The sequence below is a fragment of the Schistocerca nitens genome, chromosome 2 (assembly GCF_023898315.1).
Source record: "Schistocerca nitens isolate TAMUIC-IGC-003100 chromosome 2, iqSchNite1.1, whole genome shotgun sequence".
Taxonomy (NCBI): domain Eukaryota; kingdom Metazoa; phylum Arthropoda; class Insecta; order Orthoptera; family Acrididae; genus Schistocerca; species Schistocerca nitens.
The window spans coordinates 315579604-315592197 of NC_064615.1; positions in this window are offsets into that span (position 1 = coordinate 315579604).

Below are 12594 nucleotides of genomic sequence, written 5' to 3' on the forward strand. Positions count from 1 at the left end.
GAGAATATAAACACATCAAAAAAGTTTTGCATCACCTCGGTTCCTAGAGTTCCGGAACCTGTACAGAAAATTCGAATAGAGATCAACATAAACATCATTTCCGCCCTTTTTATTGCTCATGAAAACCACACATTGCATGTTATAACACCATACAGCGAGACTTTCAGAGGTGGTGGTACAGATTGTTGTACACACCGGTACCTCTAATACCCGGTAGCACGTCCACTTGCATTGATGTATGCCTGTATTCCTCGTAGCATACTATTCACAAGTTCATCAAGGCACTGTTGGTCCAGATTGTCCCACTCCTCAACGACGATTCGGCATAGATCCCCCAGAGGGGTTGGTGGGTCACGTTGTCCATAAACACCTCTTTATACCAGACATGTTCGATAGGGTTCATGTCTGGAGAACATGCTGGTCACTCTAGTCGAGCGATGTCGTTATCCTGAAGGAAGTCATTCACAATATGTGCACGATGGGGACGTGAAGTGTCGTCCTTGAAGACGAGTGCCCCGCCAATATGTTGCCGATATGGTTGCACTGTCGGACGGAGGATGGCATTCACGTATCGTACAGCCGTTACGGCGCCTTCCATGACCACCAGCGGCGTACATCGGCCCCACATAATGCCACCCCAAAACATCAGGGAACTTCCACCTTGCTGCACTCGCTGGGCTGTGTGTCTAAGGCGTTCAGCCTGACCGGGTTGCCTCCAAACACGACGATTGTCTGGTTGAAGGCATATGCGACACTCATCAGTGAAGAGAACGTGATGCCAGTCCTGAGCGGCCCATTCAGCATGTTATTGGGCCCATCTGTTCCGCTGCATGGTGTCGTGGTTGCAAAGATGGATAACGCCATGGACGTTGGGAGTGAACTTGCGCATCATGGAGTCTACTGCATAAAGTTTGAGTCGTAACATGACGTCCTGTGACTGCACGAAAAGCATTATTCAACATAGTGTCGTTGCTGTCAGGGTTCCTCCGAGCCATAATCCATAGGTAGCTGTCATCGACTGCAGAAGTAGATCTTGGGCGGCCATGTCATAGACAGTTCCTGTCTCTCTGTATCTCCTCCATGTCCGAACAACATCGCTTTGGTTCACTTCGAGACGAGTGGACACTTCCCTTGTTGAAAGCCCTTCCTGGCACAAAGTAACAATGCGGACGCGATCGAACAGCGATATTGACCGTCTAGGCATGGTTGAACTACAGACAACAAGGGCCGTGTACCTCCTTCCTGGTGGAATGACTGGAACTGATCGTCTGTCGAACTCCCTCCGTCTAATAGGCGCTGATCATGCATGATTGTTAACATCTTTGGGCGGGTTTAATGACATCTCTGAACAGTCAAAGGGACTGTGTCTGTGATACAATATCCACAGTCAGCGTCTACCTTCAGGCGGTTTGGGAACCGGGGTGATGCAAAACTTTTGTTGATTTGTGTATTATTGATGACTAAAGTCACTGTTGTGTTGTCTCTTGTGTTTATGAAACTTATGGAAAAACGCTACGACCTTATGCACCAACCCAATACATCTAAAAGTGACCCTGAAAGACTGTACATGCTCTATTCGTCAAAAACGTGGTTTTTTTTACGCAGATTTGAATGACTGAGCACAGCAAGACACTTTTATAGACTACGAAAAAATCATCTAATCCAAGACGAACACAAAAACTGATAAAGATCTACGATCACGTGACAATGACGAAAACGCGTGGAGCTTTAGTAAAATGTCTTCTGTGTGTGATACAAGCAGTCGCGTCTACATTGGTTAATACAAAAACTTAACAGATCATCAAGTATAGTTGTTCTCGAAAACTGTCACACTTGTTCCAAATGACCAAGTACTCCTAACTAATGTTACCTTCAATTCTTTTTTAAATGGTGTAGTTATACTGAAGCCTATGTGCTATGCAGAGACAAATGGGGAATCATTCTATCAACGATATGCGCCGCAAAATCCACTGACATAAGTGGCTTTGATAAAGAGCAGATTGTTATGGCCTGGCAATAGCGAACGAGTATCTTAGAAAAGGCGAAGCTGATCGGCTGTTCTCGTGATAAAAAAGTGGTTGGTGGACATTGAAACCAAGAGTAGGCGACAAGGTGTAAGACATCCATGGCTCTTCACGTAACGTGGAGGTCAGAAGCCTACCCGCTCTGTATAGCAGGACAGGTGGCTTTATGTTGCAGATCCGACGACAGATAGCCAAATTTTGAAGACATAATTGTTTTGGTACACACACATTGTTGAACATGGTGCTTTGCAGCAGAAAACCCCTTTGTGTTCTAATATTGACCCAATAACTCTGCCAATTACAATTGTTGTGGACACAGAATCGTCGAGACTGTAGCATGGATCAGTTGATTCATGTCACCTGATCAGATAGATGACGTTTTTTGTTGCACCAGGTAGATGGTCGTGTATGGGTTTGCACTATGCAGGCGAATGGCTGCTCAAAACATGCACTGTGCCACTGACAGAGGCAGGTGTGAGCAGTGTTATGCTGTGGAGGATATTCTTCAAGGCCTCCATGAGATCTGTGGTAGTAGTCAAAGACACCATGTCAGCTGTGGTCTAAGTGAAAATTATTGTGAATAACCTGCAACTCTTTATGGTTGATATCTTCCACAATGGTGATGACAGTGTCCAACAGGACAACTGTCTACCTCATAAGGCCAGAATCGTGTACAGTGGTATGAGGAGTGTCATAGTGAACTCACTTTGATGCCTTGGCCACCATTTTCACCGAACCTGGACGCAGTGGGAAAACCTGGGTTGGTATTGGGTGCCAACTCCCTCACCCACAATACAGCCTAGTAATTTACGGAACCTTTATGTTGTGTGCATAGACATCCAGTACCACATACCTCGAGAAACCTATGAAGAAATTGTCGAAACTATTACATGCAAAATCATTGCTGCACTGCATTCCGAAGGTGAACCAACACACTATGAAGCAGGTGGTCCATCATATATGTTCCAGTTGTGAGACAATCAATAACGTAAACAACTTTTTAAATCCTGTAATCTCGATTCTATTGCTGAACTATTATTTTGCAATGAAATTAATGTATTTGCTCTATGTTCATTCACCTAGTCTTTTTGAATAATATAGTACATAAAGTCTGAGAACATTTTAAATTATTTATTGCACAAGAATTAAACACTGTACATATGTCATACATATTGCATTTTGAAGAAAAACCCTGAAAGTTTTTTTTACAAACTTTCGATATATAAACCACGAGTGACCCGACGTCAACACAGTAATCGAGTTCTTGCCATACCCATCCCAGTATGACATTGTTGACTGTGGCAGTCACTTCCCATATTCTTTGCCGGAGCTCTGCTACATCACATGGTAGAGGCAGTACATACACCAGATCTATAATGTGTCTCCAAAGAAAAAAGCCGCACAGAGTGAGATCTGGTGTTTTTGTCGAACTCCAACACACAGAAAGCTCGCTACACACCTGAACTTGCCAGGTTTGCAACTAGCACTGACTGTCGGCAAATTACCAAACTACACTGTGGTGGTATACATGAAAAAAAAAACTTTCAGGGTTTCTCTTCAAAATGACATATGGATGTTTTCTGTACAATGTTTGGTTCTTGTGCAATAAATAATTGAAAGTGTTCCCAGACTTTATGTACACCCTGTACTGTGGGCCATTACATCTTTCAGAAAGGAGGGTTGTAATAAAGATGAGGCATACTGCTCATCCACAATCATTTTACACACAACTCTTGATTCTAACTACATTTTTGTGAAGCTTTTTTTCCTGATCTAATATTGCTTCACACTTCCCAATCTCCACTTTTCTTTATCCATTCAGTCACAATTTTGAAGACTGCTAGCATGCATAACATCATTTTTCCACCTTCTTGGAGGTCTCTTCATTTTCTTGTCTCCCCAGACTTCCACATGCAGGACCCCATACCACCTTAGACATTTTGTTTTGATTTTATCAATTATAATCCCGCTACACCTGTTCTTCCTCTGAATCTATAATTTGTTATATGTTTAATATTTGATATATCACTACTTTTTCTTCATGAATGTGTTTTTAAAGCAAAGTCTTTTTCTCAGCCCCCACACTTCTGCCCTATAGGAAGTCATACTTTCTATTGTAAAATGATATATTTTTATTATTTATGTTTTCTCTGCTCTTAGCATCTTAGTGGTGCTCTCATGCACTTAAAAGTCTCATATCCTGTTATTTCCTCTTTTCCAATCCCCCAATCTTCACCAACCTATAAGTACTCAGTCTTCAATAGATTGTCAAGCCAATGTCTTCAAAATGTTCTCTGGGTTCTCAGAACATATATTCTAAGTCTTCCCTGTATGACACATAAAGACTGGTCAGCATCAAATAAAAGTACACAAAACTTAATTTTTAGCTACTATTCCCACATTGTCCACCTCTGTAGCTGAGTGGCCAGTGTGGATGACTGCCATTCCTGATACTGCCAGGGATTTTTACTTGGTGGCAGAACTGGTAAAGGGTGCACTCTGCATCGTGAGGCATTAGTAGCAGTTTCAAGTTCAAGAAACCCAGTGTGGTGACCACATGCCCCTCCTTACTGCATCCAGTGATGCTATAGGCAGAGGATGAAATGGTTGTCGGTAGGGCCTTATGGCCCTGTCTATGGCCAGAATGTGAAACTTTGCTTTACACCCATACTGCCATACTTTTGGCCACTGTTCTTAATTACTACTTCTACATAAATTTTGAATAGGGTGGGAGCCAAACTGCATCTTTGCCTTAGTGCTTTTGCTACTGGGAGTTCAAAAGATGGTGTTTGCTCCAACTGTACAGTACTGGTGCAACATATAAATAAAAACCCTTATAGACTCTCATATATACTTAGACCATATTCATTGGAAGTTTGTGTCATGTCTTCTCCAGTCCAATAAAAATAAGATGTGTGGTCGTGCCTGTGGTAACTCTTTTTTTTTTTCGTACCACACTGTATAATGTAGGAAATCCACTGATGTATAATCATTCAGTAGTAAATCCATTTTGCTGTTTTGATGGCTCAGCACCGTTCTATTTTCTTCCCTTCAATACTCATATATAATCTTCTCTCTGTTGTCCCATCATAATTCTTTCAAAGAATTTAGATCAAAAATATCTTTCTCTACAACCATAAATCAGTCTCTATTGTTACCCTCTCTATAAACAGATTTGATCTTCTGGAACCTTGTTCACTCTGAATTAGATCTCAAGTATTCTAACAAGTATCTTAAATAAAGTAGATGATGTAACATTCATTAATCAAATGTAAGATTTTTTGGTGCAGGGGATATCTTACTTTTTGTGGCCTGCACTGATGCTTTTAACTTCCTGACTATTAGTCATTGCAGCTTGATCCTCAATAACCCATTGCTATATGATTGGTACCACATATTTTCTCTCTCTTTGGCACACAGTTCATGATAATAAGTTTTTCCACTTATGAATATTTATCAAATTAATTCAAAGCTGAGAAACTGTATCTTCAAAAGGTAGGAATATCTACAACTCTATAATAAATAAAACTCAGCTCATAATGGTGTTTTATGTTCCAGAAAAGATAATTTTTATCAAAGTTCTATTAAATTTGTATACCAATCCATTGCCGTCCAGATAAACAACACATTAAAAATGTAAGCAGTCAATTGTTCCTTGGTAACAAAAACTCAGTACAATCCACTTTGTACTAAGAAATATGTATGTCTAGACTGCCGGACAAAAATGTGAGTGTATTTGACATAACATTACAGAGTAATGTTTTGAATTTTTGTGCAAGATTTTTAACAAATTACCCACAGCTATACTACAAAATAGAAAATAAGTAATCATCAACCAGGAAAATTAAGCTAAGGTGAATGAGTAACAAGGATATTATGTGTAACTGATGGCCATCATCATCATCCTCATCAGGTGCTGTCACAAACATTGTATCACTGAGGTAGCTGTTCCTCCACTTGTATGTTCTGGTTACCCTCTCACTTCAAATTCCTGCAATCCTGCATTAGTTGTTTCACAAGCCATCCATTCCACGTGTTAATGGTCCAATGCAAGGTATTCTGTACAACATCAGATCCCACAGATTGGCACTGGTACCTAGATAAATTGTCAGGATTTGTGTCTGCTGGGGCTGGGCTAGTTGCTTCCACTCTTCCACTTAAATTCCAGCCCTTGCTGAGCCTTTATCCAGTGTCCCCATTGATAAGATTTTCTGCCAATCAAACTTCATTTTACTCAGTGATAGCACAGTGCAAGGATCTTTGTTGCACTGAAATGCATGGTGTATAGAAGCTCTAGACAGTGTTTTAGAATAGCTAACTTGCTTGCATTCAGCAGCTCTGTGTGGTGTCTGAGCACTGCTGCCCTAGTTGTATAGCCAATGTTTGACAAGGAAAGCTAATGCAGAATCCTGTAACTTCTGGGATTGCAGGATTAGAAGTCTTCTTAACCACTTCTAAGTGGGTTGATCATCTTCATCAGGGGGAAGATACTATACTTCTTAAGAACTGTTGATTTTTCTCTCAACACAGTAACCTTGTTGATGAAAGCATTTCTCACAACAAGAGACAAGTTTGTCGATACTGTCACTGTAGAATGTTTGATTTTGTTGATGGAGCCACAACCTCAGCTCTGCTTGCAGCACTTTCTCACTACCCAAGTGGAGTGCTTGAAGGTGTCCTTCATGTTTCTGAAACAGAAGAAAATTGGATGTGGGTAAGTCAGGACCTAATGGTGAACGATCGGTGACAGTGAACCCAAGGTGGTGGATTGTTGCAGATGTCACAGTGTGTGGTCTGGCATTGTCATGATGAAAGAGAGGGTGCTTCATGTCCAGATTAAATCTTCAAATTTGAAACTTGATAAAAGCTTGCTGTTTCTCAAGCATCTACAAAGTTATGTTATGCATCACCATGTTACACGCTACATTTGCAGCCCTCTACTGGCAGAGTGCTGCAAATATGTACACATGAAGAATAAAGATGTAGAAAGTTAATAACATCTGTTTTATTTAAAAAGCTGTGAGAGTTTTCACATAAAAAAATTGAAGGCATTACTTTTCAGAAAGCCCTTTCCAATTAAATATGCTGTAAACAATTCAGTGTCATTTTAAATGAACAATACTGTCCATAATATTATTTATTTATTATTTTATTTACACATCAAGTTCTACAGGACCAAATTGAGCAACATATCTCAAAGGTCGTGGAATGTGTCAGTACATGAAATTACAACATAAAAGGAATTACAGATAAGAATAAATGTTTATGAACCCAAAAAAGCCAGTCCATAAGTTTAAGTAAACACTACCAGCAACACAACAAGAATCAGCTTAATCTCTCAAGGAACTCCTCGACAGAATAGACAAAGTGACCCATGAGGAGACGCTTCAGTTTCAATTTGAAAGCACATGGATTACTGCTAAGATTTTTTAGTTCAAGTTGTAGCTTATTGAAAATTGATGCAGCAGTACACTGCACACCTTTCTGCACAAGAGTTAAGGAAGTCCGATCCAAATGCAGGTTCGATTTCTGCCGAGTATTAACTGAGTGGAAGCTGTTTATTCTTGGAAATAAGCTAATATTGTTAAGAAGAAGTGACAATAAGGAATATATATATTGAGTGGCCAATGTCAAAATACCCAGACTCATGAACAGGGGTCAACAAGAGGTTCCTGAACTTATGCCACTTATAGCCTGAACCGCCCATTTCTGAGCCAAAAATATTCTATTCTTTTAGAATCGGAAGAGTTACTGTAAAGTATAATACCCATATGATATAAGCAAATGAAAATAAGCAAAGTAGACTTAATTTTCATGTAGAACAATCACTCACTTCAGATACCGTTCCAATAGTAAAAATGGCAGATCCTGATTGTGGGCTTTCCACAACAACAACTATCTATCTGAACAACTAGAAATTTGAACTGTTCAGTTTCACTAATTCTGTGATATTAAAACGTCAGGTTTTGTTGAATTGTGAGCTATAAACTGTAAAAACTGAGTCTTACTGTGATTTAGCATTAGTTTATTTTCTATAAGCCATGAACTTATGTCATGAACTGCACTATTTGAAACAAGCCAATGTTGCATGCAACATCCTTTACTACCAAACTAGTATCATCAGTAAACAGAAATATTTTAGAGTTACCCATAATACTAGAGGGCATATCATTTTTATACACAAGGAAAAAGAGTGGCCCCAACACTGATCCCTGGGGCACTCCACACTTGACCATACCCCACTCAGACCCCACATCACAGCATTCTCGACATTGTGAATAATGACCTTTTGCTGCCTGTTGCTAAAGTAAGAGGTGAACCAATTGTGAGCTACTCCCCATATTCCATAATGGACCAACTTCTGGAGCAATATTTAGAGATCAACACAGTCAAATGCCTAGTTAAATCAAAAAATATGTCTAGCATTCGAAACCTTTTGTTTAACGCATCCAGTACGTCACAGAGAAAAGAGAATGTAGCATTTTCAGGTGTTAAATGACTTCTAAAGCTGAACTGTCCATTTGATATAAAATGATCAATTATCCTTACATACATAGCATTTTCAATAACTTCAGCAAACACTCATGGCGTAGAAATAGGTCGAAAGTATCTACATGATCCCTTTCTCCCTTTTTATAAAATGGCTTTACTATGGGGGAACTATAGAACAAACAGCTGGATCACAAAGGGAATAAGGGTTTCATGCCAGAAGGAAAGACTACTTCATGAAATATGTAACTCAAAAAATTCCTCACCTGAAGTACGCGCATACTATAAAAAAATACTCCAAAATATTAAAAAAGGTAATAAAAGCAGCAAAAATAATGCATAATGATGAAATCATTTATAATTCAGCTAATAAATCAAAGGCTATGTGGAGTGTTATAAAAAAAAGAATGTGGAGAATACAGACAATCTTGCAAAAATATAACACTATGACATAAAAATAAAAAAGTAACAAACCCCTTAGAAGTAGCCAACACATTTGACAACTTTTTCACAGGTGTTGCTGATAATATGTTACAATCAAACTTTAAGAGCACCCAGGCAAATGAATATAAAATAAGTGCATGTAGAGGATCAATGTACATCAGTTCTGTTTCACAAGATGAAGTAGCTATAGCAATATAAGGATTAAAAAATTCCAAATCGTCAGGTTTTGATGGTATGCCTGCAACAATGTTAAAAAAGAGTGCATCAAACCTAATTGAAGTACTCACACTCTTATGTGACTGCTCACTACAGGCAGGCACTTTCCCCGATGTGTTGAAAACATCAAAAGTTATTCCCGTCTATAAAAAAAGGGGATAAAGACAATGTAAATAACTACAGACCCATCACAATTTCCTCCTGCATCTCTAAAGTACTGGAAAAAGTTATGTATGACAAACTTATGAAATTTATAAATAAAAACAGCATCCTATGTAATGAACAACATGGATTCAGAAATAAGAGGTCAACAACAACTGCTGTCTATGAGTGCATCAGTTCCATCCTAAACCTGATGGACAAAAAACAGGAAACAATAGGAGTATTTATTGACTTGTCAAAAGCTTTTGACATGGTGGACCATAAAATCTGCTATCAAAGCTAGAAAGATATGGTATTCGAGGTCTGTCCAACAAGTGGATCAGTTCCTTCCTGACTAATCGTAAGGAGGCAGTGTGCATCAAGCACACAAATATTGAATTAAAAACTGTATCTAATCACTTATCTGACTATAAACAAATTAAATATGGTGCACCCCAAGGATCAGTAATGGGACCCTTTCTGTTTCTTCTGTACATAAATGATCTAAGCTTAAATGTTGATGCACACAAAACAATTATATTTGCAGATGACACCACAATTCTATTAAAAGGAGACGACAATGAACAGTTACAGCAGACAGTAAACGTGGTCACGAAACAACTTAGCAGCTGGGCACAGAGTAATCAGCTTGTAACAAACAGTAAGAAAACCATTGCTATAAAATTCCACAATCTTCCTAACAAGGACATGTTTATTCCATCAGTATCTGTCAATGATGAACCAGTTGGTAACAATACTGAAACCAAATTCTTAGGACTTTGGCTGCTGAGTAACATCAGATGGAGTAAGCATATTGAATATCTCAATGCAGAACTGAGCAAAACATGTTACCTTCTTTGTTCATTAAAATCATGCTGTAGCGAGAAAACAGTATTGAATGTATATCATGTGTACTTTCATTCTCGTCTTAGATATGGGGTCACCTTCTGGGGAAACTCTAAAACAGCTAATAGCACTTTTAAACTACAAAAAAGGGCCATTAGAATCTTGTTTGGGTGCAAGCTTAGAGACTCTTGTAAACCCCTGTTTAAGAAATCTGGTATTCCTCCATTACCATGTGTATACATTATGGACACCCTTTTGTTCTTTAAATTCAATGTAATAGGTAAGGACTGGAGACTGCAAAAAAACTGTGATATACAGGATCACTTTACCAGACAGAACAGAAACTTACATATGACTCAAATCAGCACAGCACTGTGCCAAAAAGGTACTTTTCGCATGGGAGTTAAGCTTTATAGCAAACTTCCTGAAAACATAAAAGCTATCACAGAGGTCAATACATTTGGAAAATCTCTGAAGTCATATTTACAGCATCACTGCTTTTACTCCATTGAAGAATATTTAAATTTATGAAATGTGTTATATAAATACTTATGTATAAAGTGTATTATTGTAACCTTAAATATGTATGCCTTGAAATGACTTTCAGCCTGTATATTTATAACTTGACTTGTCCAATGTCTTATGCATAAGCTGCTATGTAGACAACAGGACCAATAAAAAATACAATACAATACAATACTGAGTACTTTGATTGTTCACTTTACTGCCAAGTACTTTAATCGTTCAGGAAACTGACCATTCCTAAAGGAAAAATTACAAATATGGCTAAATACAGGGCTAACAATTGCAGCACAGTACTTTAATATTCTGCTAGGCATTCCATCATAACCATGAGAGTCCTTAGTCTTCAGTGATTTAATTATTGACTCAATCTCTCCCTTGTCTATATCACAGAGGAGTATAAATGAAATAGAAAGAAACATTCCACATGGGAAAAATATATTAAAAACAAAGATTCCATGACTTACCAAATGGGAAAGCGCTGGTAGAGAGACACAATAAAAAAACACACAAACGCACACACAAAATTTCAAGCTTTCGCAACCAACGGTTGCTTTGTCAGGAAAGAGGGAAGGAGAGGGAAAGACAAAAGGATGTGGGTTTTAAGGGAGAGGGTAAGGAGTCATTCCAATCCCTGGAGCGGAAAGACTTACCTTAGGGGGAAAAAAGGACAGGTATACACTCGCGCGCACACACACACATATCCATCCACACATATACAGACACAAGCAGAATATGTGTGTGTGTGCGGGTCTGCTTGTGTCTGTATATGTGTGGATGGATATGTGTGTGTGTGTGCGCGAGTGTATACCTGTCCTTTTTTCCCCCTAAGGTAAGACTTTCCGCTCCCGGGATTGGAATGACTCCTTACCCTCTCCCTTAAAACCCACATCCTTTTGTCTTTCCCTCTCCTTCCCTCTTTCCTGACGAAGCAACCGTTGGTTGCGAAAGCTTGAAATTTTGTGTGTGCGTTTGTGTGTTTTTTTATTGTCTCTATCCACCAGCACTTTCACAGAGGAGTATTTCAGACATCAATCTCGGAAAGGCATTTGCCAAGAAAGTTATATGATTCCCTGTAGAAACTAAATTTTTATTTAATTCACCAGTAATGTTCAGAAAATGATTGTTAAATACTGAACATATATCTGATTTATCAGTAACAGAAATATTTTTACTGCAAACTGACTTGATATTGTCAACCTTGTGCTGCTGACCAGACACTTCCTTCACAACTGACCATATGGTTTTAATTTTATCCTGTGAATTAGCTATTCTATTTGCATACCACATACTCTTTGCCTTCTAATAACATTTTTAAGCACCTTAAAATACTGTTTGTAATGGGCTACTGTAGCTCAATTGTGACTACTTCTAACATTTTGATATAATTCCCACTGTGTTCTACATGATATCCTTATCCCACTAGTGAACCACTCGGGCTGTCTTTTACTGCTAGTATGCCGTTTAGAACATTCTAATGGAAAGTAACTCTAAAAGAGCATGAGAAATCTGTTAAGGAAGCATTACATTTATCATCTATGTTATCACCACTATAAACATCCTGCCACTCTTGTTCCTCGACAAGGTTTAGAAAACTCTCTATTCTTGTGGATTAACTTTCCTACATAGTTTGTAATGTGACATTTGTTTGACTACTAAAGCCTTTTAGTGTTAAAATTTGTGCATCATGGTCTGAAAGGCCATTCACCCTTTTACTAACAGAATGCCCATCTAGTAATGAAGAATGAATAAAAATGTTGTCTATGGCTGTGCTACTGTTCCCCTGCACCATAGTTGGAAAAAACACAGTCTGCATCAGATCATATGAATTTAGGAAATCTACCAACATCCTTTTTCTTGCACCATCATATACAAAATTTATATTGAAGTTGTCACATGTAACTAATTTCTG